Consider the following 27,647-nt stretch of genomic DNA (forward strand, 5'->3'; position numbering starts at 1 on the left):
CTCTGGTCTTGGGTCTCTTCTGGTCCTCCTCAGAAGGCAGATGTAGACACAGGCAATGGAGTCACATGGATTTTGTGAAGCTTGTCTTTTTTTTTTTTGCAGCAGAGCCTTTTTTATTCAGAAAAACAAAAATGTTTTCCAGCCACACACAGGAGGGGTATGGGTTGGGGGCAGAGGTGTCTGTCCATCCAGCGCAGGCCCCTAGCCCATGTGGTTTGGGCAGCAATAAGGGGTGTGGGGTAATGGCCCCCAAAATAAAAATGGTGTGTGTGTGGGCGAGTCGGGGGGGGGAGAAGAGGGGTGCAAAAGCACTGGGGAGTGGTGTGGAGAGGGCCAGACGAGGTCTGTGCTGGGAACGCCGCAGGTGAGAGGCCACCTCATAACATGTCTTATTGATCATACCGCCGTGGACACCTTCTTTGCCCATCAGCAGGACTAGTGTCTTGACAGTCATGGTGACAGTGGTAAAAAAATATGGAATGCCTCATGAATTTGCATGTCATTCTTGTGCAGGGGCCATGCTAGTCTTCTCTGTATCGGTGAAGCTTGTCTTCAGTGGGTGCTCAAAAGCGACACTAGTGTGTTAGAGTTGTTGACGTATTTCTGAGCAGTGGGTGACAGTTCTAGGGGAAGTGGCTTCTGTGCTGCTCCCATGGTGTTTCCAATGGGAATTAGAAATGGTCCTGGGCTGCAAGTTGGGAGTCAGAAAACGTGGAGGCAGCAAGACCCCAGGTCTACTTCTGACTCCTGACTTCTCCTCTTGCAGAGCCAGGGGTCCACTCTCGCCTCAGTCTCTGCTGTGTCCTCAGCCCGAGTGTTAGCAGCACATGCGTGCACACACACAGACACACACCACACACACACACATATACATACACACATGCACACCACACACAGACGCATACATACATACACACATGCCGCACACGGACACACACACACCCCACATGCACACACAGACACATGCACACATACATACACACGCCCCCACACAATACATGTACAGACACACAACACACATACACACACACACCACACACACATACATTCGCAGACACACACAGAGACACAGACACACACACACATACTACACAGAGACACATGCACACCACACATACATACATGTACAGACACACAGCACACACACATACACACACCACACACACATACATTCACAGACACACACAGAGACACAGACACACACAGAGACACAGACACAGACATGCATACACACTGCACAGAGACACATGCACACCACACATAGACCCACCACACACACATACACACACACACACCCAGGAACGGGAATCCTTGCCCAGAGGGCTCTACTGCTGGCAGTGCAGGGAAGCTGTGACTCGCCCTTGTGTTGTGTTTTGCGGTGTTTAGGGAAGAGGACTGTCAGGAAGACTGATCAGCCGATGTGCACGAGTAACTGGTTTGTGTCAGTTGTCACGACAGAGGCAGGTCCTGCTGGCTTGTCACTGAGGGCATCCTTTGATGTCACCACTGATCAGGTCCCCGTGGCCCTGAGGAGGCTCGGGCAGCAAGCTGGCTCTGAGCTTTGCCTGCTCTACACACGTGGAGAATGGGAGGCTTCAGGGCCCAGCCGGGGAGCAGCAGAGGATCAGCAAGATGCTGTGGATCCACCAGGGGTCGAGGGAAGGAGTAGGGCAGGCTGACTCCATCTAGGCTTTGCCGTCTGGCCTTCCATTGTTCATGGAGGAGGGCAGGTCTCTGTAGGATTTTGACAGAGGTCCAGAGTGCTGCCTGGTCCTGGGCCCACCCCTTGACCCTTTGGTGTAGAAGGAGCATGGCACCCTGACCAGCCTTGGCCCCTGGCCCTGGATGAACCCATCCAGCACCCTGTGCTATTCCTGCTGCCTGTTGGTGGGGGGGGGGTGGTTGTCAGGTGGATGCTAGTGGGGGGTGGAGGGCTGGCACAGGCTGCAACCCCCCAGGAGCTGGTGAACTTGGATCCCCCTTCCAGGCGTTGGTGGACTTGGACATACACACATCCCCAGGAGCTGTTGGACTTGGATCCCTGGCCCCAGGAGCTGGTGAACTTGGTACCAACCACCACCCCCACCCCCAGGAGCTGGGAGGAATTAGATTTCACTTCTCAGGATGGTGGGGACACACCCACAGCCTGTGTGTGAAACACCATGTGGTCTTCCAGGAGGAGTGGTTGTTCTGGGTCCTGGGGGCCTCTCTTGGGGACCCGGGAGGAAGAAGAAACAACTCAGCTGATGAGGATGAGGGAGGGGTGGTGGGTCCCTGCTCTCTGCCCCCATGCCTGGGAGCCCTGGTGAGAGGGCAGTGCTGCCACAGCCAGGTTGAACCCAGGACCCCTGGCAACTCCTCCCTGGAACGCAGCCTGCGAGACCCAGGTCTTCAGGCCATTTCTCTAAACTCAGGAGATGCTTTACTTAAACACCCTGGGAAACATGAATGTGGGGTGCACTCTGTTCCCATGGGTGCTGCGCTCCTGCCTGAAGCCTCCATCATGGGCGCAGCACTGGTCTAAGGAGCTGACTGCCATCTGGGGTTCTCTCAGAGTGATGGGGTGGGCTGGATGGGGGCGGTGGGTGGCTTGTGATTCTGCTTCCAAACAACCCCTCATGCCTGTCCTCGAAGCTGCAGGGTCAGGTTTAAACTTCGGATTCCCCGGTGCCTGGACTCACAGATTCATCTAATAATAAGGCTCCTGCTGCCTTGGACCAGCTCGGTGCTGCCTCTGGGAGGGTGGGGGGATCTGTTCTGAGACCAAAGACTCCTCCCCCTCTGCACCCCCACACCCTCCTTCCCGCACCAGAATGGCAGGGACACCCCGTCCCCAGGAGTTGCGAGAATGAGTTAGGGGCTCTATATGGAATTACAGTGCATGGAGCCAGAGCAGGTGTTTTGCTGATATGAGCCTGAGTTTTCCTCCCTCCCTCTCTGCATCCCTTCCTTCCCTCCCTCCCTTCTCCCTCCCTCCTTTCCCTCCTCCCTCCTTCTTCCTTCCTTTCCCTTCTCCTTTCCCACATCTGAGCAGTGTGGCCCCAGATTCCAGGCCAGGCAGATACTGAGAGAACCATGACATAGAGGATGTGCTCCTAGTCTCACCTGGTTAATGAGCACATGTGCAGAAACAGATAAAGTTGCAGGTGGTAGTGAATGTAAGTGACACCAAGATGGAAACACCGGATGGGGAAGGGCTGGTGCTGGGGGCCCAGGAAGGAGGGGTAACAACCTGAGGTGAGGACTCGCTAACCTGGCCATGGAAAGAGACCGGCAAGGTTCCTGAAGGGTGGGGACCGTGGCCCCTCAGAGGAACTGGGAGAACCTGCTGGTAGAACCCCTGGGGAGGCCAGGGTGGGGGTGGGGCCACACAGGAGTCTCTGGTCACCCCTTAGTCCTCTGTTTTGTGAGCCTGTGAGGTGTTGGTTCAATAGCCCTGAATCCCAGTTATGACCTACTTGCTGTTCCAGTTAAGCTGAAAATCATTTGTCCACATCCAACTAAATCAAATGACTTGCAAGGAGCAGAGAAACCTTGAAATGCATTTTTAAAGCAATGAAAGTGAGACGAGGATTTTTTCTGAGGGAAAATGCAACACTCGAGGGCTTCCCTGGTGGCCCAATGGTTGAGAGTCCGCCTGCCAATGCAGGGGACATGGGGTCGATCCCTGGTCCAGGAAGATCCCACATGCCGCAGAGCAGCTAAGCCCATGCACCACAGCTGCTGAGGCCCACGCGCTTTAGAGCCTGTGCTCCGCAGCAAGAGAGGCCAGTGCAATGAGAAGCCCACAGCGAGAGAGTAGCTCCCGCTCCCACAACTAGAGAAAGCCTGAGCGCAGCAAACCAAGAGCCGGCACAGCCAAAAATAAGTAAGTCTGGAAAAAGGAAGAGAGAACACTCGGACTCCGCACCCTGGTGGCAGCGAGCTGTGTGCGCCTGCTCTGAACCAGCTGGTTAAAACCCTGTGTTACTTCCTGTCCCTGCAAAACATGCAGGCACTCCAGGGTCTTCTCCCGCCCCCAGCCCCTCTTCCTGTGATCATGGCCCTGGGGCAAAGGAGGAACTGGTCTCAGCTCCCTGGGCTGACTCTTCATTCCAGGCTTTTCTTCGGTTTTATTTTATTTTGCAGTGATAGAGGCTCTCTTGCTAAAATTATTTCAAAATCTGCCACCTGGAAAAACAGACCCATTGTGGGACCATCCATCTGTGGCACCAGGCCTGCAGCTTTTGTGCTGGCGTTTGCTTTTTCACCCTGCTTGCTCCTGTCCCCACCCCCGAGGCCCCGAGCTACCCTTTCCTCCCGGCCCCTGCCTGGTCCCCCGAGGTATGTGGTTTGCTTCCAAGGCTCTGCCTGTGGATCTTCAGGCTGCACCCTCTCCGTGGACAACCCCCCAGGGTTGCCATCATGGGGGTCAGCGCCTGTGGTTGAGGATGTCTGTGTGTCACGTTTTGGTAATTCTCACAGCATTTCAAGCTTCATTATTACCGCGTTAGTTGTGGTGATCTGTGATCTGTGTCATTGTTTCGGGGCCACGAACCACACCCGCTTAAGATGGTGAACTTCACCCATCAACGTGCTGTGTTCTGCCTGTCCCACTGATTGGCCATCCCCCCCATCTACCTCCCTCTCCTTGGGCCTTCCTGTTCCCTGACACAACAATATTGAAATCAGGACAATAAATAACCCTGCAATGGGGGGGACTTCCTTCGTGGTCCAGTGGTTAAGATGCCACTGGGCATGTGGCATGTGGGCCCCGGCTCCATCCCTGGTCAGGGATCTAAGATCCTGCAAGCTATGTGGCATGGCCCCAAAAAACCCAAACCAGGACAAAACGAACCTTGAAGTGGCCTCTTAAGTGTTCGAGTAAAAGGAAGAGTCTCAAGTCTCTGTTTTAATCAAAAGGTGGAAATGGTTAAGCTTAGTGAAGAAGGCAAGTCAAAAGCCAAGACAGACTGAAAGCTGGGTCACTTGCACCAAACAATTAGCCAAGTCATGAATACCAAGAAAAGCCCTGAAGGAAATTAAAAATGCTGCTGCTGTGAATGCAGAAATGGTAAGAGAGCAAAACAGCCTTATCGCTGATATGGAGGTTTTAGTGGCCCCGATAGAAGATCAAACCAGCTACAGTATTCCCTTAATACAGTATTCCCTCATGCAGAGCAAGGCCCTGACTCTTCAGTTCTGTGAAGGCTGAGAGAGGGGAGGAAGCTGCAGAAGAAAAGTCTGAAGCCACAGGGGTTGGTTCATGAAGTTTAAGGAAAGAAGCCATTTTTACAGCGTAAGGGACAAAGTGAAGCAGGAAGTGCTGATGGAGAAGCTGCAGCAAGTTTTCCAGAAGATCCAGCTCAAAGCATGAAGGGGCCACAAGTGCATGTGTGCTCAATCGCTCAGTCATGTCCAACTCTTTGCGACCCCATGGACTGTAGCCCACCAGGCTCCTCTGTCCATGGAATTTCCCAGGCAACAATACTGAAGTGGGTTGCCATTTCTTCCTCCAGGGGAACTTCCTGACCCAGGGATTGAACTCGTGTCTCTTGAATTGGCAGGTGGATTCTTTACCACTGAGCCACCTGGGAGTCCCCCACACAAGTGAAGGGGCCCTTAAGAATTAAGCTAAATGCACTGTGCGTGTGCTTTGGAAATGGGATAACAAAGCCTGAATGACAGCACATCTGTTTACCACATGGTTTCCTGCAAGATTTTAGGCCCATTGTTGAGACCTTCTGCTCAGAAAAAGATTCATTTTAAAATGTCAGTGCTCATTGACCACACACATGGTCATGCAAAGCTCTGATGGAGATGGACAAGATTCATGTTGTTTTCATGCTGCAAACACAGCATCCATTCCGCATCCATGGACCAGGAAGGAATTTCAAATTCAAGTCATATTATTTAAGAAATCCATTGTATAAAGCTATAGGTGCCATAGGTGGTGATTCCTCTGTTGTTTCTGGGAAAAGTCAATTGAAAACCTCCTGGAAAGATTCACCATTCTAGATGCCATTAAGAACATTCATGATTCATGGGAATATCAACAAAATACCAACGTTCACAGGAACTTGGAGGGGCTTCCCAAGTGGCACAGTGGTAAAGAATCTGCCTGCTAATACAGGAGATGCAGGAGACTCTGGTTCAATCTCTGGCTCGGGAAGATCCCCTAGAGGAGGAAGTGGCAACCTATTGCAGTACACTTGCCTGGGAAATCCCATGGACAGAGGAGCCTGGGGGCTACATTCCATGGGGTCACAAGAGAGTCGGACACAACTTAGTGACTAAACAACAACAGAAGTTTGGAGGAAGTTGATTCCAGTGCTCATGGATGACTTTGAGGAGTTCCAGACTTCAGTGGAGGAAGCAACTACAGATGTGGTGGAAACAGCAAGAGAGCTGGAATTAGAAGTGGGGCCTGCACTTCAGTGAGAAACCCCCACACCACACCAGAGTAGCTGCTGCTCGCCACAACTAGAGAGAGCCTAGTGCAGCAATAAAGACCCAGCACAGCCAAAAATCGTAATTAATTAATGCAGCTACAAAATTAAAATACACTTGCTCCTTGGAGGAAAAGCTGTGACAAACCTAGACAGCATATTAAAAGACAGAGACATCACTTTGCCAACAAAGGTCCATATAATTAAAGCTGTGGTGTTTCCAGTAGTCATGTACAGATGTGAGAGTTGGACCATAAAGAAGGCTGAACTTTCCAACTTTTCTGAAGAAGACTCTTGAGAGTCTCTTGGACTGCAGGGAGATCAAACCAGTCAATCCTAAAGGAAATCAACCCTGAATATTCACTGAAGCTTCAGCTTCGATACTTTGGCCATTGATTCAAAGAGCTGACTCGTTGGAAAAGACCCTGATGCTGGGGAAGACTGAGGGCAGGAGGAGAAAGGGGTGACAGATGAGATGGCTAGATGGTGTCACTGAATCAATGGACATGAGTTTGAACAAACTCCAAGAGATAGCGAAGGACAGGGGAGCCGGCCATGCTGCAGTCCATGGTGTTGCAAGTGACTTAGTGACTTGTTCAGTTGCTCAGTCATGACAAAGGTTTTAGCATAGTCAGTGAAGCAGAAGTAGATGTTTTCCTGGAATTCTCTTGCTCTTTCTGTGATCCAGCAGATGTTGGCGATTTGATCTCTGGTTCCCATGCCTTTTCTAAATCCAGCTTGTACATCTGGCAGTTATTGGTTCACGTACTGTTGAAGCCTAGCTTAGAGAATTTTGAGCATTACCTTGCTAGAATATGAAATGAGTGCAATTGTGTGGTAGTTTAAACATTCTTTAGCATTGCCCTTCTTTGGGATTGGAATGAAAACTGACCTTTTCCAGTCCTATGGCCACTGCTGAATTTTCCAAATTTTTTGGCATATTGAGTGCAGAACTTTCACAGCATCATGTTTTAGGGTTTGAAATAGCTCAGCTGGAATTCTATCACCTCCATTAGCTTTCTTCATAGTGATACTTCCTAAGGTCCACTTGACTTTGCACTCTAGGATGTCTGACTCTAGGTGAGTGATCGCACCATCATGGTTATCCAGGTCATTAAGATCTTTTTGTATAGTTCTGTGTATTCTTGCCACCTCTTCTTAATATCTTCTGTTTCTGTTAGGTCCAAACCATTTCTGTCCTTCATTGTGCCCATCTTTGCATGAAATGTTCCCTTGGTAGTTATGATTTTCTTGAAGAAATCTCTAATGACTTAGTGACTAGACAACAACAGATTGATTAAAAAAAAAAGAAGTTGGGCTGAAGACGTGGCTGAATTGCTGCATCTCAGGATAAAACTCTAACAGATGAGGAGTTGTTTTTTGTGGACAACAAGGAAGGTGGTTTCTTGAGATGGAATCTGCTCTTGGTGAAGATGCTGTGAAGATTGTTGACACGACAGCAGAGGATTTAGAATAAGAGGTAAACTTAGCTGAAAAAGCAGCATCGAGATTTGTGTTGCCTACCTCCCATTTTGAAGGAAGTTCTCCCATGTGTAAGATACTGTCAACCAGCATTACTGCTGTAGAGCAGTTGTGAATGAAGAATCCATCGATTTGGCAAACTTCATTGTTCTCATATTTTAAGAAATTGCTGCAGCCAGCCCAGCCTTCAGCAACCAGCACCCTGATCAATCAGCAGCCATCGGCATGGAGACTAGACCATTCTCCAGTGGGAAAAAAAAAAAGAGAGAGAGAGAGATTTGCTGAAGGCTAAGATGACACTTACCATTTTTTAGCAATAAAATATTTTTTATCTGAGGTATGTACATTCTTTTTAGACATAATGCTGTTGCAACACTTAATAGGCTACAGTATAGTATAAACGTAACTTTGCACCGAGAAACCAAAAAATCTGTGTGAATCACTTTATCATGATACTTGCTTTATGTTTGCTTGAACCAAACCCATAGCATCCCTGAGGTGTGCCTGTGCTGATACGTGATGTTTCCTGGCGTGCTGTCCCCGTGTGATGTCTCGCCTCCTGGAAGCCCTGGGCTCCTGGATTCCTTAGGTCTGACTTTCTAAAATGAGCAGGACAGGGAGGAAATACTTTATTTTGTAAAAAGACATTAAAAGGTTCTCCGTTGTGTGTGGGGGAATCCCTAGGGGGCTCCTCTGGTGCCGGCCCCACCCCTCCTCTTTCCCCCACCCTCGAGTCCTCTCTTTCTCTCTCTCTCTGTATATATATGTAAATCACACATCAAAATTTAGTTGTGACAGCTTGGGGCTTCCCCCCACCCCCTGCCCCTGATAAATTCTTAAAGCCTTTCAGAAGGCTTAATCTCAAGGAGAAGCCAGCCTCTTGTGTGTGTTTAATCACCAAAGCTGTTTTCAGTCTCAGACGTGATTTAAGAAACCTGGAAACTTGCAGCAGCTGAGTCCTCCGACCAGAGGACCAGAGGGAGGCTGGTGGGTGTCCTCCCTCCCCCTTCCCAGGCGGCCCAGGCTTTCCCGGGGCACTGTCCCCCCTCCCCTTCTCTCCCTTTGACCTGGTCATGAGACCCTGGGAAGACCTCCGTGGGGGTCTGAGGCTGATTGCTTTGTTCTTTCTTCAGCTTGTGTGTTTCATTTATTCACTCATTCATTCCAGCTCAGCTGTCAAGACCACGGCCAGGCACCTTGGGCTGAGCTGGCCTGAGTCAACTCTGGCTGGAGGAAGCAGGACAAGGCTCCCTGAGCCTCAGTTTCCTTTCTTGTGAGATAGGCGCGGGAGGGGCTGCTTTGCAGGGGAGGTGGGCAGGCCCGGCACCTGCCCCCACTCTCCGCCCCTGCCCTGCTTCGCGCCATTTCTCCCCAGCGGTAGTCACAGCTCCCTGACTGTTTGTCCTTCACCCCCTAGAATGAGACACTAGGACGAGAGCCAAGCACAGGGACACAGGCCTCGGCCAGGCTGAAGGGACTTCCGCCATTAGTGTGCGTTTTCCTGTCCACTGTGTGTCCCTTATGTCTGTTGCTCTGTTACTTGGAGGTTAAGGATGAAACCGAGTTTGGAAATAGCGGGCTGACCTGGAGTCCAGATGCTGTCCTGCAGGCCTGCCTGTGAAAGAGATGTCAGTGCTTGCCCCTTCAGAGGCCTGTGCGGGGATCTGGGTTCAGTGAGTCCTTGGTCTAGATCAGCATCTGATACAGTAGAGTGGACACATTCCAGGTTATATGTAACAGAGACACAGAGTCTCAGGCATAGTCACAGGCATATGGTACATGCAGAGGAGATACATAATAGATACAGAGTGACTCATAGATACAGAACAGATACGTCATAGACGTGTGGTATAGAATAGATATGTAGTAGATACATAGTAGATACAGAATGGATACATCATAGACATACAGTAGATACAGTGTAGACATGTAGATACATAGTAGATAGAGTATATACATCATAGACACATAGTAGATACATATTAGATATGTAATATATAGTAGCTACAGAATAGATATATCACAGACATACAATACATACAGAGTGAAGTGAAGTCGCTCAGTCGTGTCCGACTCTTTGCAACCCCATGGACTGCAGCCTACCAGGCTCCTCCATCCATGGAATTTTCTAGGCAAGAGTACTGGAGTGGGTTGCCATTTCCTTCTCCAGAGGATCTTCCTGACCCAGGGATCGAACCCGGGTCTCCCGCATTGCAGGCAGCGTCTTGACCATCTGAGCCACCAGGGAAGTCCAAGTAGATAGATATAAACAGATATAGATTAACTCCATCATAGATACATAGTAGATACAGAATAGATATATAATAGATACATGGTAGACACAGTAGATACATCATTGGCACATAGTAGATGCAGTGTAGATATAAGATATATAGTGGACACAGAGCAGATATATCATAGACATGGTGTAGATATATAATAGATACGTGGTAGACACAGAGCAGATACATCATAGGCACATACCGCAGAAATGCAACTATAGCAGACATATCACTGGTGTGTACATTGAAGGATTAATGTGTGCTAATAGTGGATCACGAATGTCCTGCATGGGGTTCACATCATTGTGGGATCCTTTTCACTGGGGAGGACTGTGATGGGAGTTTAGGAAAACATCCAGTTTTCTCTCCCTGTCCCCCTTTTCCTTTTTATCAGACACAGCAGAGCTGTGCTTCCTGTCTGGTGGGTGGAGGCTCATCCTTCTGGGTTGGGCCCTAAGGTCAGAAGGGTGATGGGCCAGGCTGGGAGGGTTGGGGGTGGTCCCAGAGCCAGTCCTCTCCCCACCCCACCCCTTGCTCTGCCACAGAAGTCTTTTGAATTTACATTTTTTTCCTTCAGAGTCTGCTGTAGGCTTTTCAAGGTCTGCTTACAAGTTTTTGTTGGTTTGTTTCTAGATTCATAGGAACTGTTTGTATTTTGCTCTCTTCTTTACTACAATTTTGCAGAAGAGTCTAAAACGCAGCTCCTCCTCGCCTTACTAAAGGGCCGCAAAGCAAAGATGTGCAGCCAACTGTGGGGTAAATGGCCCCACCATCACTTTTTCTGTTACTGTTTTTCTCATAAAGAGGCCTCTACTTCTGGGGAGAGGGCAGAGCTTCTCTTGACTGGGGATGTGTACACTACTGGGAAGGTGTGGAGAAAAAGCAGGTGTGTCTGTGGTGCCTAGGAGATGCTCTCACGCCCAGTGGGGGAGTGCACCACCCCTCCTGAACACATGTGAGGTGGTTGTGGACACGTAGCCCCGGTGCTCTTTCTAACTGTCTCTCAAATCAATTCACATCGCATCGACATGACAAATCTTTAACATGACGGTTGAATAAGCCGTTTTCTGTGGGAAGCCGTCCCCAGTGGGTGGGGCTGCAGTTTGCTCCTTTGTCCCTCTTGGGGTGGGGAGGGGGCTTGACTGGCAGGTGCTGCTTGTCCGTTTAGCCCTTGCTCCTGCTGCTCACCTGGAAGACACATGAACTCAGCTCCTGCCCCTGGGAAACCCACGGGCCAGGAGGAGAGTAATTCCTGGGGCTGCTGTGAGACTCGAGGGGCCAGTGTCTCCCAGGTTCCTGTTTGGGCAGCAGCGAGAGGCAGTGGAGGGGGGCACTGCACACCCTGTGACCCCGGCTCTACAGGGTGCCTGTCCTGTTCATGTTATGAGACGCATGGGAGAGCCATGGGCTCCCAAGCTGGTCCCAGATGACTGGAGGGGGCAGCTTGGGTTTCAGTTTTGGGGAGGGGGTGAGCCAGGCTGGGGCATTCAGGGTGTGAACCTCCCCCTCCCACCCCCTCCTCTAGGCTTTCTGTCAGCCCCCCCACCCCACCCCGAAACGTGGCGGGAAAGGCAGGGGGTGGAGGCTGTCAACTGCTGAGCATCACAGGTTACCTTCTCTGTGGCTGAAACCAGACGTGGGGCCTCAGAGCCGCAGGGGCTGGTGCGGTGGCCATGGATGCTGGGCCCTTCCTGCAGGGCAGCAAGCAGAGGGTGGGCCTCGCTGCTCACAGGCTGCCCGCACCTCTCGGCTTCTGTATGCAAGGCCCCTGTAACCCGTGTCTGGTTCAGGGACCCAGGTGTGCCACCTGTCCACATGAGCCTGTGCTCTGGAGGGGGGAGGACATACAGGTGCCAGAAGGTCACAGAGGGCTGCTGCCACCACAGGGAGATGCGGTTTTAGCTGAGACAAGAGGTGGGGTGGGGGTGGGGTGGGGCAGGCCTGGGCCCTGGTGTGGACAGAGTTTGGATGCTGAGGGACCTGGTGTGGCTGGAGGAGGAGAAGGAAGCCCGGTGTGGCTGTGAGGTGGAACTGCATGGTTGGGGTGTGGATCAGATGGGCACCCTGCTGCAGAGTGGGTTGGGGCCAGCAGGCCTGTGGGGCCCACTGCTGCCCACAAGGCCAAAGACAGTGGGGCCCAGGGTCAGGGAAAGGGAAAAGGGGCAGGAGTCCAGTGCCGAGAGAAGATTGGCAGGACCTGGGAGGAGCAAGAAAGGGAGAACTGGGGGGTAGGTCCTGTGTGAACCATGTGGGTAAGTGTGGGCGGCTAAGTGTGGACTGGTGAGCGTGGACAGGTGAGTGTGAGTAAGTGTGTGTGGGCAGGTGAACGTGGACAGGTGAGTGTGTTCAGGTGGGTGCAGGCAAGTTAACATGGGCGTAGACAGGTGTGCAAGCCCCATCTCTCCAGTGAGGGGAGAAGCCATTGGGATTGGAGGTGTTGACTCTGCACACATAGTCCCTATTTGAGGACAGATGTGTCCAAGGCACTTATTCAGCCAGGGACACTGGCCTCGGCAGGAGCTGCTGGGCTGACCCCGGGTTACTCCTGTCTCCTGCATAGCCACCATGTGCATTTGTGCATTGTGGCACTATTTTGGCGAGGATGCTGAGGACTCGGCATTGGTGGGAAGGTGGTCTTGTAACCGGGCCTGCAGATGACCAGGAGCCAGCTTGTTCCTGGCTGGGGAGATGGGACCCACAGGCCACCTGCACGAACAGCTTAAAAGGAGCTGGTGGGGGGTGGGAAATGGCAGCCGTGGGTGCACTCGGGGCTCACAGTTCATGAAACGGGGCTTTTCTCCTGTGGCCTGGGAGTGACCAAATGCAGCATGGATGGTGTGTGCAGTTCTCCCTAAGTGGTCATCTGAGCAAATGGATTTGGGATGAGGTGGTCATATGAGGCTAAGAGCTGCAAGGAGGAGCTGACTGGCTGCTTTGAGACATTGAGTGGGGATGGAGATCCTTCCTTTGGGGTGAACAGAGCTGTCCAGGAGGGCCCTGCCTGGCCCCCAGCATGGTTCCAGGACTGCAGCAGAAGGAAGGGAGTGGAGGCCAGTCATCTCTCTGTCTCTCTTGGAGACCTCCTTCTTGTTCCTTATTGGACCAGATGTGGTTGGGGCAGACGAGCCCCTGGGGGCTGGGTGAGTGAGGAGCATAGCCTGAGGCTTCTGTCCTCCTGTCTTCCCTCTCACTTGACCGTCCTGCTTCTCCCTTAGGAGGACTTTGTGATGACACTAACCCCCAGATAATCCAGGATCACCCCCTCCCAGAGTCCTTAACTTAACTGCAGCAGCAGCAGAGTCCCTGCCCCTGTGTGAGGAGGCTCAGGCTGGGGATTAGGACAGGACGTCCCTGGGGGCAGATACTTAGCCAACCACAGGTGCTTTTGGTTTCTGGCCTCCAGGGAGGGATTCCTGGGGTGAGACCCAGACAGAGAGCACCGACAGGAGCCCTGGGAGTGGTGGGGGCAGCCGGGACCCCTGGCCTTGGGTGGCTTCAGTTTGCTCATCTGTAAAGTGAAGTCACAGTAGCCGCCCCTTTCTCCTCTGATGATGAGCAGATGTTATCACAGGCATTCAAACACGCTGGGCTGAGCTGCATCAGGACACCGACAGAAGGCCTGAGGAAGAGGGGAGTGTGACAGCAGCTCTGACTCGGTGGCTGACACGGGGGGTGCCAGGTCTGGGCTCTGCCACCCTGCAGCCCTGTCTGCACACCATCTTACAGACCCACCTCGGGGCAGGGGGAGCCCACAGCATGGCCTGGGGGCGTGTGGATCCCTGAGATTTGATTGTGTCAGTGCTGAGAACCACATGGGACAGGCTGGGACCTGGGGCCCCGGTGGCGGGGGCGAATCAAGAGTCGTCTGAAGGCAGAACCAGTGGATGTGGGTGCAGGCTGGGCACTCAGGGAGGGCAGGTTTCTGCCAGGGGAGCTATGGCAGGGGAAGAGCTGGACAGGAGAGGGCTTTCGTTAGGGCTCCTGTGAGTGAGTGGAAACTGAAGACAGATCTCTAGTCTGGAAAGACTGGAAACCCAATGGCCAGTAGTGAGCTGACTTATCCTGGGGCGGCCGGACCTGCTTCTCTCTCTGCATGCTGACTTCCTCGGAGCAGTCACCCTCCATCAGGTGCCTCATCAGGGTCCCCTGGCTACTGGGTCACACTGATGCCTCATGCCCTTAGTCACTTGTCCACCTCAAACCACTGGTGGAAAACCCCACAGGTGGCCTGGACTGAGCTGGTGGGAGTGAAGCCTGCAGGGCTGTCAGGAGAGGGACTCCCACCTTCTGCATCCTCTGCTCTGGCCTTTTTCTCTTCCAGGAAGGACACTAATCCGTTTGTGAGAGCCCCACCCACCTGACCGCATCTAAACCCAGTCACCTCCTAATATCATCACTGGAGTGGGCTTCAACACAGGAATTTAGGGGGACATAGACATTCAGTCCGTAACAGCAGGTCGGGTGGAAAAAGATTAGGAAGGTATTTTGGGATCACCTAGGGGGTCAAGCCCACTCTGGTACTCTTACCTGGAAAATTCCACGGCCGGAGGAGCCTGGTAGGCTGCGGTCCATGGGGTCGCTAAAAGTTGGACACTGAGCAACTTCACTTTCACTTTCATACATTGGGGAAGGAGATGGCAACCCACTCCAGTGTTCTTGCCTGGAGAATTCCAGGGATGAGGGAGCCTGATGGACTGCCATCTATGGGGTTGCAGAGTTGGACATGACTGAAGTGACTTAGCAGCAGCAGCAGCAGGGGGTCAAGAGAGGACCACACATCAGCCAAAAAGTAGCAGTGGAGTGGAGAGCCAGGGAGCCAGACAGGGGAGATGGGAGCTGATGTGAGGGTCTTGGGGAAGGGAAGGGGGAGCAAGTGGATGCACCCTGGAGGCTGCAGGTACACTCGAGGTCTGTGGGGTCTGGGGGCCTGAGAGCGATGCGGAGGGGTGGAGGTTTAGAGAAGATGAGATATGACCAGTGTGGAGTCCAGGGCGGGAAGGAGTGATGGCGAAGAACTTTGAGTGGGGGGAGGCAGCCCAGCCCGCTGGGTCAGTTCCAGTTAGGAGCCCCACCCACACCCACACCCCCGCCCCCTCATCTGGTTTTGGATCTGCTCCTACGGGCTGGTTCATGCAGCAGAACCATCTTCCTTGCTGCTCGCTTGCTGCTGCCCCTGTGGGTGGCCCCAGCCTGCATTCTAAGGACACTCGCTCTTGAGCACTGCTTCCCCTCTCCCCCCAATCTCCCCAGCTCAGCTTGGACCCAGCTTGGACCACAGCCCTGTCTGGGATGAAGCCCACCCTTGCCAGACCCTTTCTGAGCTCCTGCATCATAAAGTGCAGATCCTCTCCCCAGACCTCATTCCTTATGATTCATCCTCAGACTCAGGATTTACAAAACTTAGCATGTGCGTGTGTCCAACCTGCTGCCCAACCATCTGTCCATCGAGGTTCCTAAATGTCCACCCATGTGGAAGAGATCAGCACAGGGTGAAGGGCAGGCTGGCTTCCTTTCAGGGGGGCCGGGAGTACCCCCCACACCTGGTTCATTCCATCAGGTCTAATGTGGCTGAAGCTGAGTGCATCCTGCAGCCTGGAGTTCCTGTTTAGTTGGCAGTGTCATTTTCTATCTTTCTGGTCCATAAGATCATGGTGTTTCGGAGAGCCATGGTCTCTGAGGTTGGATGAGGGCTGGCATCCGGGCAGAGGGAAAGTTGGGCGCAGCACAAATGCAGGCCTGGAAAGTGGGTGATTCTGAGGGATGTGGGTCTGAGGTGTAGGCGAAGACAGGAAAGGTCAGGGCCATCGATGTTGACAGAGAGATGGGGACCCGTGCCCAGATCTTTGAGGTCAGGATAGACAGTGTTGAAAGTGTGTGGAGAGAGGGGAGGGACGTGGCTGTATGGGCAGCCCACTGACCGTCTGTGACCCAGAGTCAGGCATGACCTTCTGTCCCTCTCACCTCCCCAGGGGTCAGGTGTGGGGCTGGAAGTTCTGACCCTCTAATCTTTCCTTGGACTTTGACGACCAACCCCCAACCTGAAGCCAGTCTCATCAGCTTACAAAGGATGCTCAGAGACTCCTGGGGTCTCAGGAGGCACATGTCAGGAGCCCAGCTGTGATGACCATCCACCCTCATCCCTGGGCTCCGGGGTCCCGCTCCCTGTCCTCCCCAGCCCTGGGGTTGTCAGAGCTCTCTGCCATCAGAGTAGACCTGTGAGTGGTATCACATCGTGGCCATAGTCTGCGTTTCCTATTTGCCCCTAAAGCTGAGCGTCTTCTCACTTATAAGCTGTTTAAGACCCACTGCTGTCAGCTGCTCCTCCAAGTCTTTTCCTCAGTTTCAGATTCAGGTTGTTTAAAAACAACTTAATGGGCCATGTGTCTACTTTACTGATTTGTAGGAACTCTGTGTGTTCTGTGTGTTTGTGACACTGCTGGCATCTCACTCAGCGGCTTGCCTTTCCACTCTTGGTGAACAAAAATGGACACTTCTTTACAGTGTGTGCCTTTTGTTAGAGAAACTGCCCCTGAACCCCAGGTCCTCAGTGTTTTCCCACCTGACAGAATCATAACCCTCATTAGTCCTACCACACCTGGGAGTAAACTGTGTATGGTGTGAGGTTCCCCCGCCCCTGCTCCCTGTGGTGATAGCCAGTTGAGCCAGGACCACTTATAGAAAAAGCATCCTCCTCTCACCATGATTCAGTGATGTCTTTATTATCGACTGTTGGCGGGGAGGGGGGCATTTCTGGACTTGTGTCCCTTTGGCCTTTTGCACAATGTCACATGGTTTTAAATTGGCTTTATAATAACTCTTAATATCATGTATTTTTGTTTTTCTTCAAGGGTATCTTTCTTGGTGGTGGTTAAGATTTTTTTTTTTTTTTTTTGGATGTTCAGTTCAGTTCAGTTCAGTTGCTCAGTTGTGTCCAACTCTTTGCGACCCCATGGACTACAGCACGCCAGGCCTCCCTGTCCATCACCAACTCACAGAGTTTACTCAAACTCATGTCCATTGAGTTGATGATGCCATCCAACAGTCTCATCCTCTGTCATCCCCTTCTCCTCCTGCCTTCAGTCTTTCTCAGCATCGGGGTCTTTTCTAATGAGTCAGTTCTTCGCATCAGGTGGCTAAAGTATTGGAGTTTTGGCTTCAGCATCAGTACTTCCAATGAATATTCAGGACTGATTTCCTTTAGGATGGACTGGTTGGATTTCCTTTCAGTCCGAGGGACTCTCAAGAGTCTTTTCCAACACTACAGTTTTTGATGTGGACCATTTTTAAAGTCTTTATTGAATTTGTGACAACATTGCTTCTGGTTTTTTTGTGGGTTTTTTTCTTTTTTTTTTTGGCATGTGGAATCTTAGTTCCTTGACTAGGGATCAAACCCACACCCCCTGCATTGGACAGCAAAGTCTTAACCCCTGGACCACCAGGGAAGTCCTCCTTGGTTGTTTTTTTCTTTTTCCATTTCTATACAAATTTTACAACTGGTTTTAAGTTTTCCAAAACCCAATGAGATTTTTTATTTGGATTACATTTGAGTTCATAGATCAGCATGGGAGAATGGACATCTTTGCAGCCTTGAGGTTTCCAAGCCATGAACATACACTCAACTCCTCTTCAGATTTTTCCGGTGACATCTGCATCTTCTATGGAGCTGTCCTGCACATTTTTTGCTGGAGCACTCCACTGCCATTTGGCTTTTCTATGCTGCTTTAAATGGTGTTCCTTTTACCATTTTATTTCCCATTTGTTTGCTTATAGAAACATATGGAGAAATACAGTTGACTGTTGATATCGAACCCTTGTCCAGCAGCTGTGTTAAATTCATGTATTCATCCTAGGACTTTATCTGTGGGTTCCTTTGGGTTTCCTCTGTACACTCCCAGTTGACCAGTGTTTTATTTCTCTTTCCAAACCTTCATCTGTTACCTTGCATCACTGGCACTGTTTATCTTTCCAAAACACTGTGGAACAGAAGTGCTGACCACAGGCAGCCTCTTGTTCTAGATTTCAGTGGAAGGTTTTCAGAATTTTGCCATTAAGGATGTTGTTTGCTGAATGACTCTTCTTTCTCTTGTAAATTCCCATCATCAAATTTAGGAGGTTCTATTCTGTTCCTTGTTGAGGATTTTTATCCTGAATGACATAAGATTTTATTAAAGTGCTTTTTTCCCTTCATCTGTTGACATGCTTTTCTCTTTTATTCTATTAATAAGGTGAATTATACTATTTGACTTTGTTTAACCAAACTTGCATTCCCTTAGTTCATCCTGTTTGGCTATAATGTGTTGTTTTTTCTATATTTTGCTGGATTCAGTTTGCGAACACTTATTTGGTATTTTTGCAGTTGTTTGAGAGAAGTTAACCTGTCACTTTCTTTCTTTCTTTTTTGGTAACTTTGTTTTCACAATTAAACATGGGAGGTTATTTTTGTTATTCTTTGCAACCCCGCAGACTGCAGCACTCCAGGTTTCCCTGTCCTTCACCATCTCCCGGACCCTATTCAAACTCATGCCCATCGAGTTGGTGGCGCCATCCAACCATCTCATCCTCTGTCGTCCCCTTCTCCTCCTGCCTTCAGTCTTTCGCAGCATCAGGGTCTTTTCCAGTGAGTCAGCTCTTCACATCATGTGGCCAAAGTATTGGAGCTTCAGCTTCAGCATCAGTCCTTCCAGTGACTATTCAGGACTGATTTCCTTTAGGATTGACTGGTTTGCTCTCCTTGCTGCCCAAGGGATTCTCAAGAGTCATCTCCAGCATCACAATTAGAAAGCATCAATTCTTCAGTGCTCAGCCTTCTTTATGGTCCAATTCTCACATCCATACATCACTACTGGAAAAACTATAGCTTGGACCTTGGTCAGCAAAAGTGCTATCTCTGGTTTTTAATACACTGTCTAAATCTGTCATTGTTTCCCTTCCAAGGAGCAAGCATTTTAATTTCATGGTTGTAGTTACTGTCTGCAGTTATTTTGGAGCCCAAGAAGATAAAATCTGTCATTGCTTTCACTTTTTCCCTTTCTTTTTGCCATGAAGTGATAGGGCTAGATGCCATGGTCTTAGTTTTTTTTTTAATGTTGAGGTATATTTGCCTTAAAAAATTAATTGAGCTTTTTTTTTTAGTTCTTGGGAAGATTTATGTTAAGATTAATCTTATTTCTAAATTAATTACTTGAAAGAATTCACAACAAAGGTCTGTGTTCCTTTGTGGGAATGTTTTAAATTCTAGATTTAATTTTTAAAATACAGATTATTCAGATTTTGTATTTCTTCTTTTGTCACCTTTAGTAAGTTGTGTTTTTAAGGATATTTTCAAGTCTGAAAGTGAAAAGAAAAAGTGAAAGTCGTTCAGTCGTGTCCAGCTCTTTCCAACCCCTATAGATTTTCAGGTCTAAACATACTAATTGGCATAGTGTGTATCTTTATTACCTTTAGAATATCTTTACTATTTATAGACATTAAATTATTACAGATTTGTCTTCTCTCTCTCTCTTTTTTAATGTACAACTTCTCCTTTTTTTTTTCCCACTCCCACCATGTTCAAGCCATTGGGTGTTTTAGTTTTCTGTGGTTAACATTTTAAATTTAATTGTGTTTCACTTATTTTTTGGTTCACTACTGTATTTCTTACTGAGGTAACTTTGTTTTATAACATTATTACAAGTTTCATGTGTATAACATTATGTTTCTACTTCGTCATATTTCTACCACAGCATGATCACCACCAAAAATTTAGTTTTCATTTGTTATCATACAGTTGATCCCCTTTACCCATTTGGAGATGTGTCTTTTTCCTTTTGTTTTCCTCCATGTATTTTGTGCTTTATTAGGTGCATACAAACCTAGGATCATTATATCTTCCTTTAAATGCGACACTTTTATCATCATGAAATTTTGCTCTTTTAGATGAAAAGGTATTATGACATTTAAGTCTCCTTTGTCTGACATCAGTACAACTATGCCTCTGTGTGTGTGTGTGTGTGTGTGTATGTGTGTGTGTGTGTGTGTGTGTGTGTGTGTGTGTGTGTGGCAGAGTGAGGGAGACATATTGTTCATGTGGTATATTTTTTCCATCCTATACTCTCAACTTCTGTGTATCATGTTTTGGAAATGGCTCTTATAAACAGAAGTTAATTGTTGTTTTTAACCTAGCATGAAATCTGTATCTTTTAACTGAAGCATTAGTTTATTTACACTTAATGTTATTCTGGTAAATTACAATTTAAATCTATCATCTTACTGTTTATTTTGTAATTGACCAATATGTTCTTTCTTTTAGCCTTCCTTTCTTGCCTTCTTTTGGTTTAATCAAGTGTTATTTTTCCACCTCCACCCCCACCTTTTATTATATTTGCTAAGTAATACTTTTTAAAAAATATTCCAGCTACCTTAGGAATTATACAAAACATTCTTGGAATGTACCTTAAGTTATTCCTTTTACTGTTTCCAGATAATGCAAGAACCTTACAATGCTTTAGTCTTATTTATCCCCTTATCGATTTTTATGCTGTTGTCTTATATGTAAACTCTACTTATATTTTAAGCCCCACAACCACTATTAATGTTGTTTTAAATAGCATTCATTCAGATTCCCCTTCTCGCGCGCCCATTTATTCCTGAAGGACTGTGCTTACGTCCAAGACCATTTTCCTTCCTGAAGTGCTCCTTTTAGTAGTTCTCCTAACGGAGGTTTGCTGGATTTTGGTTCGTGCAGACGTCTTTTGCCTGCCTTCATTTTTGAGGCTGTTTTCTCTGGGTGTGTTGCCCAGGGGGCAGTGATGCTCTCTCTGCATGCCTGGGGCTTGGTCTCTTGGCTGTGGCTGTGTTACTGTGTCTCTTGGAGACTCGCCTGACCACTCTGTTACTCCCTAGGAGGGGGTGCTTCTCTTTCTTCTCTGGCTGCCTGAAAAATGGTCTTTGGCCAAATTTGCCAAATTATATTCAAAATTACTAAATTGCATTTAAATTTCTTGTATTTATAAATGTGAGAAAATCATATCCCATGACCTATTCTTAGTCTTCAGAGTGTGTGAACTCATGTTTCATCTGTCAGACATGATATTTATTTTACATAATTGTCCTTCTTACACACATGAGTTTCAAAATCTTGGAAGCCAGACTGTGTTTTTATAGCTTGAGTGCCTTGGTCAAGCAACTTAGTCTCTTTATCCCTTAGTTTCTGTGAGTTTTAGAAAAATTTTAGGATACTTGAAACTTCATTGTAAGTGTGGGTCATGTTTAATGCGGTATTTCTGTAAAAAGCTTGAAAGTGAACATCACTCAGTCTTGTCTGACTTTCTCTAATCCCATGGACTGTAGCCCACCAGGCTCTTCTGTCCATGGAATTCTCCAGGCAAGAATATTGGAGTGGGTAGCCATCCCCTTCTCCAGGGGATCTTCCCAACCTAGGGATCGAACCTGGCTCTCCTGTACTGCAGGCAGATTCTTGACTGACTGAACCATCAGGGAAGTCTAGTAAAAAGCTCAGATGGATACTTTTATATAAATGCTTAATAAATATTATCAGTGATTTCAATGAAAAGAACAGCCTTCGTTCTTCTGTTTCAACAGACTTGAGAAAGAGGGGGAATATTGACTTTACCTTGAGATTATGAGCGTCTCATCTTGGGCACAGAGTCTCTTATCTCCACTGTAAGGTGTCAGTCCAGTCCTTTCAGGTGCTGCCTGGCCTCTCCCCGCTTGCCGCTACCCCCTCAGACTCCACATCCTCATCTCTGTCTTCTCACCGGGTCCCACGGGCCCTTTTGCTCTCTTCTGCACTTCCTTCCATCCTGCTTTCCCCTCTCTGTGTCTGAATCTTCTCATCTGAAAGTGAAAGTCGCTCATTCATGTCCAACTCTTTGCGACCCCATGGACTGACTATACAGTCCATGGAATTCTCCAGGCCAGAATACTGGAGTTTATATCCTTTCCCTTCCCCAGGGGATGATCTCAAACCAGGAATTGAACTGGGGTCTCCTGCATTGCAGGTGAATTCTTTACCAGCTGAGCTACCAGGGAAGTTCTGGATCTTCTACTGTCTCTTATTTTATCTAACCTGTTCTTTTTAAATTTTTTAATTTATTTTTCTGTGCTTGGTCTTCCTTGCCTCATGGACTTTTCTCTAGTTGCGGTGGGCAGGGGTTACTCTCTAGTTGCGGTGTCCAGGCTCCTCACTGCGATGGCTTCTCTTGTTGCGGAACACAGGCTCTAGGGTGAGCAGGCTTCCATAGTTGTGGCATATGGACTCAAGTAGTTTTGGCTCCCAGGCTTAGTTGCTCTGCAGCATGTGGGATCTTCCTGGACCAAGGATTGAACCCACGTCTCCTGCAGTGTCAGGCGGATTCTTTACCACTGAGCCACCAGGAAGCCCTAGCCTATTCTTAAATCTGTCTCCTGAATTATTAATTTCAGATGCTGTATTTTCACTTGGAGAATTTCTAAAATCCTAGGGTCTTTAGAATTTGACTCCTTTTTCAATAGATCCAGTTCTTGGGTAAAATTCTGTCCTTTTACCATCTTTTTCAAAGTGCGTTGAATATCTGGCTCTCCTGTGAGTCCGTTTCTATTGACTGTTGGACCAAATGCTCCTGCTTTTTGGCTGGCCTGGTGATTTCTGAATATCGGATCCTGTGTTTGCAAAGCAGCAGGAGCTCTGAGTGATGTTATTTCCTCCTGAAGGGACTTGATCTCATCCTGGCAGATGGACGGTGGATGGGTCACCTGGACTCCACTGATGCTGGTCTGTTCCTCATTTTCCTTTAATGTCTTGTAGTAATTGTAGCTGGAAAAGTCTGGGGGGGTGACTAGGACCCCAGTCTCCATCTTTTGTCTCCCCAACACCATGAGTCAGCCAGAAATCTCGTATTGGGCTTTTTTTCCCCATTTACAGCTGTGTAGCTTCGTTTCTTGGCCTTCTGCCCTGAACTCCACAGCGTAGGACTTGACAGATGCCTCGAAGGGAAGCCTGGATTTTAGGTTCATTTCTTCACATTCCCATTTCCTCGGGGAGTTTGCGAGAGCCCCATAGTGGGGGTCACCCCAATCCTCCAGTGAGGCTGGGGGACAGCGTCAAACCAGGTGGGTCATTCTTGAGCCTCATAGAGCCAGTGGACTTGCCTTGCCAAGTGTGGGCTCCCTGGGGACCTGTTGCTTTCCCTGCTTTTCCATTCGTCCTTTTGGAGCGGGACTGGCCATCCTCTTCCTGTCCAGTGTTGCTTTTTTTTTTCTCTTGCCATGCTGCATGGCTTGTGGGATCTTAGTTCCCTGACCAGGGATTGAACCTGGGCCCCAGCAGGAAGAGCACTGAGTCCTACCCACTGGACCGCCAGGAAGTTCCCCCAGCATTGCATTTTGGAAACACAGCTTATCTGGTCTAACAGGTCTGAACTGGGGCTGGGTGAGGGGTGGGGGTGGAGGTAGATTTCCTCAGGACAAATTACAGCTGAGTGTCACTCCTGCAATTTAGATAATTTTTAATGAGGCTGTGGATGTCAGAGTTGCTGCTGGAGTGGAGCCTCAGAGCTGTTGGATAGAGTGTTTTGCGTGCAAGAGAAGCATGAATCTGGGGGGACCAGGAGCAGATTGTTTGGGACCAAATGTGACCCCCAAAGTCCTGTGCAGAAGCCCCACCCCCAAATGTGTGTGAGGCCATGAGGACTTTGGGAGGTAATAGTTGGGATTGGAGGGGGCTTGTACCCCGTGAGAGGAGACCCTGGGGAGAGGCCATCGTCAGAACCCAGATCTCCAGCCCCCAGCCCTTGCTGGAGGCAGCCTGTGGGTCTGTCACACGTCTAGGTGGACTGAGGTGACCCCTCAGGGAGGCTTGTCTCTGCTTCCCTGAACCCCAGTTGTTTTTGTTTTTTATTTTTTTTAAATTTTAACTATAGTTGATTTACAATGTCATGTTAGTTTCACATGTACAGCAAAGTGATTTGGTTATACGTATATATTTTTTTTCTTTTTCTGTTTGGTTTATTATAGTGTATTAAATGTAGTTCCCCATAAACCCCAGCTTTTATCTACAGTTGGTTCCCACAAGCTGCGGGCCTTCCTCTTCGCTTGGCCTCCCAGGAACCAGCCTCGTCTTCTGCTCTGACCTGCACATCTGGCTGTGATGTGAGCGTCATTTTCACTGTGGCCCAGCGATCTCCCGCTGACCTTCAGAGGGCTGCATCCCCAGTCTCTGCCCATTGTTTCCCCGGGGCCATGCGGGACTCATGTTCTCCAGCCAGGGCTGCGTCTCCGTCGGCCTGGCCCTGTGCTCCCAGCCGTGGATGCAGCAGGTAACACTGGCCCTGACAGCACAGGTGGGCTGTGAGCAGCTCCAGGACTTGTGCTGTATTTGAAAGTGAGTCCGTAACGGAAAGTCTCCAGATGGAGATGGGCTGGTTCGGCGTGAGCTCACTGGCAGTAGGTGACTCGCAAGTCTCTGTGTTCTTCCAGGAGCTCTGAGAACACACTGGTCTTGGTCAGCTGTTTCATCAAAACTGAACTCACTTCATGACAATTTGTCTCTTTGTGATGAAACTTGTTAGAAAGTGGAACTGTTACAATACCCCACCCCCCAGAATGCCTCTGAGGTTGGCTTCCTTGTTTTTGCTTGTGCTGGGTCTTCATTGCTGTGCGGGCTTTTCTCTAGTTGTGGTGAGCAGGAGCTACTCTCTAGTTGTGATGCCTGGGCTTCTCACTGCAGTGGCTTCTCTCATGGAGTGTGGGCTCAGTTGCTCCACGGCATGTGGGATCTTCCGGGACCAGGGCTCAAATCCCTGTCTGCATAGGCAGACAGATTCTTTACTACTGAACCACCAGGCAAGTCCAGGTTGGGCTTCATAATGGTCTCTAATGGTGTCGGGGGGCAGAGGGACAGATTGAGGAGCCCAGGTAGGTGGCCTGCACCTCTTGGGACCCCCGAGGCTGTGACCCTAGGGGGTCTCCACTGCCTGAGCCTCATCAAGGTCTTTTTCTTTGATGGAGCATCGGGTCCTGTGACGGCAACTGAGCCGATGGGGATGGGCCTTGGGGTCTTGGTAGCTGGGGTCCAGGCCCTGGACCCTGGTGCACGGTGCTGGCCAGGCCCTGGCTCTACACGGAGGTCACTGTCCCAGCCTCAGGAAACAGAAGGCTTTGTTCCACTGAAGCGTTTCTCTTTACAAACATCAGAACCCTTGTCCTGTGCCAGTCTCTCATCACCTTTGTGGGAGTGAACCCACTCTCAGGGCCTCTCCTGTTGTCGTCCCTCAAGGGAGACATGAAGGCTTCCTGCCTCGAGGGCCACCTTGCCCTCCTCCCCTCCCCACCTTGGCTGCTCCGGGGCTCCCACAGCCACTCTTCTGTCAACGGAACCTAGAATCCAGACCTTCAGCTGTTGTGTCCTCACAGGCACGGCTCAGATGTCTGTCTTGGCCACTGGGTGGGGGAGTGTCTGGCGGGTAAACTCTGGGGACATGTCTGCCCCGCTGCTCGGCACACAGGGTGTTGCATTGGGTGGGGCCCCTGCACCTCTTCTCTCTGCTGCACGCGAGGCCCCAGGAGACAGGACACGGTCTGGCCCCAGGCTTCCCAGGGGAGGTTCCGTAGTGCACCCTCCAGTGCTGCTGGCCTTGCTGCTGGCAGGTGCTCCACAGACCTCCGGGCCCACAGCTGATGGAGGTTGTTCCCACAGCATGTGTCCAGAGGTGGCGGCGTGAGGTGGGTCCAGCCAAGCCCAGCCCCAGTCACTCCATCTTCCCATGGCTATTGCAGGACTGACCCGCCTTGTCCACGCAGCCAGCCATGCTGGGCCCTGTGTCCCTGCTCCTCTGGCCAGCAGGGGTGGCCAGCCTGGGGGAGGGAGGAAGCCTGCAGCCTGATTGGGTGGTTTTGGTCACATGATGGCCCTGAGGCCAGTCACATGCCAGGGTTGTCCTTCTTGGGTTGTGGTAAACCCAGGTGAGATCAGCTCCCTGCCAGCAATGTCAAGGCTTAGGAACCACGTCAGGACCATGTGAGGAGGACCAGGCTTTGTGGGAGCCAGCCTGCTGAGGGGACCAAACTGCTACCATCCCCACGTGGCTGACTTCCTGCCATAGCAGCTCCGAGACCCTTCCCAGTCTGCATCTGTGGCCTTGCGCCCCTTCACTCACCTCTCAGGGCAGCGGGACACAGTTCAGAGTGAGAAGCAGGAAGCCATGTGAGAGAGGACCGTGGAGGAGTGCCCCCCCCCATCAGCCCAGCCACGTACTGCTCACTGCTGCCCTGCCCCTGTCATGACCTGCAGGGCTGCAGGGGGACATGGGTCTGGGTCGTATGGCTCTAGGGGCAGTGTCAGGTCCCTCCTGAGACAGGTCACCTGGTGTGCCTAGCAGTGGGCGGCTGGATCCACGGTCAGGTGACACCAACCCTTGGGGGAAGGACCACAAGCTGTATGGCTCCATGGGCTTCGTGGGGCTTGTATCCACTCTCACTGTGTCCCTCAGGGATGCCAAGCCTGTGCGGCCACCAGGTTCCACAGCAGCTCCAGACATGTCCCCCAGTTCAGGCCAGCATCCCACCTAAATCTCAGACTTCTTTTTTTCAGATGGTCACATGCAGCCTGTAGTAGGAGGGTTTTGGTGGAACATGTGGTTGGTGAGGACAGGGCAACCTGAGTGAATGCCCTGCTGCCTGCGGCCTGGATCCCAGGGGACATGGCTCCCCCGCAGGAAGCCAGGCCTGGAGGCAGCAGCACTGATCTGCCAAGGACCCTAGCCCCAGCCCAGCCCCAGGGCTGCAGGTACCTCCCAGCTCCCTGGCCTTGCCTTGGGCTGGTCACCAACCTAGAACTGCCAGGGAGGCATTCAGCTGACAAAGTGCCCTGCTGCAGGTGCATTCCTGCTGTAGTTCTGAGTCTACGGGACTCTCTGGGGGCTGTGCTGGCTGGGCCAGTCACCTGGGTGGTGGGTCCATGTCTAGCAAAAAGCCAGAGAGGCCTCTGAGAGCATCATGACCTGCCCTGCAAGTTCAGCACTCCTCATGCCCTCCCCCAATCTGGGGGCTGCCTGGTTTGTTTCGACGCCTGTTGCTCTAAGCTCCCTTTTTAAAGTGTATTTTTTTCACCTTGTCAGAGCCCTCATGATGCTAGATTGCCATAGAAACAGAGCTCATTAAAGTTCCCTGCAGCCACCCTAATTATAGAATTCTAAAGACAAGCAGCGAGCTTCTCTGGGGGTGTCGCTGAAGCTGAGCGAAGGTACCAGAGTGGCCGAGCACAGGGGCCATGAGGGCTGCAGTTGTCCCCACTCTGCACTCAGATTGCAGGCACCCTGGAGACGACGGGATGCTCCCAAGTTGGACTGTGGCTTTGAGCAGCTCCAACTCTGGACTCAGCCGTGACACAGTGACTAAGGTGGAGCCTCCTGCTCCTCTGGGTGGAGCAGCCACAGGGTCAGCTGGGGTCACCCACCAGGGCCGCTTCTTGTGGAGGTCT

At 50.3% G+C, this 27,647-nt stretch overlaps 1 protein-coding gene and 1 non-coding gene across 4 annotated transcripts in view; one reads left to right on the plus strand and one right to left on the minus strand.

Moving 5' to 3' along the window:
- Positions 1–27,647, plus strand: part of PRKCZ (protein kinase C zeta) — a 98,243-nt gene that overhangs the window by 37,433 nt on the left and 33,163 nt on the right. The window lies entirely within an intron of this gene.
- On the minus strand, positions 469–573 carry LOC122452620. Its single transcript, XR_006272783.1, has one exon. It is a non-coding gene; the product is annotated as a U6 spliceosomal RNA (small nuclear RNA).

This window comes from Cervus canadensis, chromosome 13 (assembly GCF_019320065.1).
Source record: "Cervus canadensis isolate Bull #8, Minnesota chromosome 13, ASM1932006v1, whole genome shotgun sequence".
Taxonomy (NCBI): Eukaryota; Metazoa; Chordata; class Mammalia; order Artiodactyla; family Cervidae; genus Cervus; species Cervus canadensis.